Source organism: Propithecus coquereli, unplaced genomic scaffold (genome assembly GCF_000956105.1).
Source record: "Propithecus coquereli isolate 6110/MARCELLA unplaced genomic scaffold, Pcoq_1.0 Scaffold93, whole genome shotgun sequence".
NCBI lineage: Eukaryota > Metazoa > Chordata > Mammalia > Primates > Indriidae > Propithecus > Propithecus coquereli.
This window is the reverse complement of record NW_012155618.1, coordinates 922,213-924,600: the sequence shown is the minus strand read 5'-3', so window position 1 is coordinate 924,600 and position 2,388 is coordinate 922,213.

The window sequence follows — 2,388 nt, the reverse complement described above, 5'->3', positions numbered from 1 at the left end:
AAAATTCCTTATGTAACAAGGGGAAAAGTTAAAAGAAGAAACCACATTTTCTTCAGCCTATCAGGGTCTGTTTATCTCTACTAAATAAAGTGAGAAGAGAGCCCCAAGACCTTCCAACCTGGCTTCAGCTCCTGGGGCCCAAGAAACAGCACCTTTTCTACACATCCCATCCCACTGCTACTCAATAGATTTCCCATTCTTGCCCTTTGTGTCCTTCCCTGTTTGCCAAGAGGCTGCTTCTATAGAACATATCACCCTGCTCCGTTTTCTAGTTGGGTATAGCAATGAGAAGGAGCAACAGAAAATCAGAAGGCATGAAATGAAAAAGGTCAAGGTATTTATTCTGCACACCACCACCTCACCTAAGACTGCAGTTTTTACAGGTATGTTCCTCTTTTTCTTCTACCAAAGGCTTCAAGTGCTATGGGAAGTCCCTTTCCCATGTTTGCAATGTTTGTGAGTTCCAGTAACATTGTTCTCCTCTTGCCCCAAGCAGGCCCTTAGGACTTCCACTGTTGCTAGTGCGTAGATATCTCAGCACTCTATCCCGTTTCCCCAAATCTAGCCTGTATTTCTGTAAATACTCACTTTCTAAGATCTTTTCAGTTAATTGTTTGAATGTGGCCTGCTTCCTGCTAGGCACTGGACCACGGATTGCTTTTAGAAGTGCACTGCCTCTGTCCTTTAACAACACTTGGCTCATTTCCCTTATGACACTTTTTAGAGCATATTTAAATCATCTGCCTACACATTTTTCCTCCCTATTAGGTCCTGATTTCCTTGATGGTTGAGATTATGCTTTAGTCATCAATGCATCAATGTGCCCTTAGGAACTTACAAAATCTCTGATAAATAAATGGGTAATGAGTGAATGAATGCACAAATTTGGAACTATATTATGGACTTCTAAAAATCTAAGCCATTCCAAAAACTTCCTCTATCTGAGACTGTTGCTTGGTTTAAAATAACAGGATCATCATTGTGTTACACAAGTGATAATAAGTCCAGAGGAAAGCTGCTTGATTCCAGCATCTACTAACCTTAAAACAGAAATCTGTGCCCCAGGCATACAGGCCAGTGCCTGGGAAAAGCTCAAAAAAGAAAGAGATTAATACCAGCATGTAATGATACTCTGCAAGCTGGGACTTGGGTTTATCCTGAGCTATGTTCCTATAAACTCCAAAATAATTAATTTTTACTGTTTACTTGTTGTTTTCATGGTAAAACAATTTAGAGGACATCATCTCTGGGTCCCTGAGGAGCAGAGGATGCCTTTATACCTACATGAGAGATGCAGCCAAAGATTCAGAATGGCTGTAAGACAGCTCCTGCTTTTGGGTATTTCAACAGTTAGAGCAACCCTGATGCAAAGATAGTCTCACCTTTCTTGCCAAGCATTAATCTTTGTTCAGGAATGAGCACATGACAAAATTATGGCCACTGACTTAAGAGGAGACATTGGGTGTCATCTTCAAGGACAATTCTTCCTCACTTTTAAGCAAGAACCACAAGAACCAGACAGTAGATTGGAGCAACACCAAAGACCTAAGTCCTTAAAGATGTTCTTCAGTCCAACTACCAAAACTTACCTCATCTCTCAACATCAATTTATGTGAACTAAGAACACTCTATTTTATGTTCGGGTTTGTGTTTCTTGCATCCACAAACATTCTAGTGAAACACTTGTGCTCCATGTTATGGTTCAGTAAGATTTAAGTTGCCTCTTGTGTTATGAATGTTAATGCTGAGAAGGCCAAAGAAGCCATTAAGTTCAAAAGCAAGAAAGATAGATTCAAATATTCCTTGGGTTGTCTAAGGGGATAAGACAATGTGGTAAGGGAAGGGGGAAGATAGAGGAGAGAAATAGATTAGAATGGGAACAAATTAGTCATTCTGTCAACGAGGGTCTTTAGAGAAACTCTATTTTATTGGACAAAGGGGCAAGAAGTGGTTCCAATACAAGCTCAGGATGGAGTAAATTTTGTGATTCTTTTGAAAAAGAGACTTCCTATTTCTGTGCTCCAACTGCAGTTATGTTTCTGATGTAAATCCTCAAAGAATCTTCAGAACCAGCAGCAGGATCACTGCTGCCACCCTGACCTTGGACCAGGCTTCAGGCCCCTCACCATGGGTATTTCTCTCGTTTCTGTCTTCAGAAACTGGACCTGCTTTCTTCTAGTACTTTTCCTCCTAGCTTATCTCCAAAAGAAGAAACTATTTTCTGTTTTCTCAACCATTTCCAAGACTGCCACATTAGAACGGTGGGCTTACATCTCATTGCCCAAGTGCTTCAATCAAGTTTAGCTCAGCAAATTATAACAATATTGGACAGAATCACTATTTCAATGCCAGATACTTCTTAAAAATACGGGATTACTTTAGTCAATG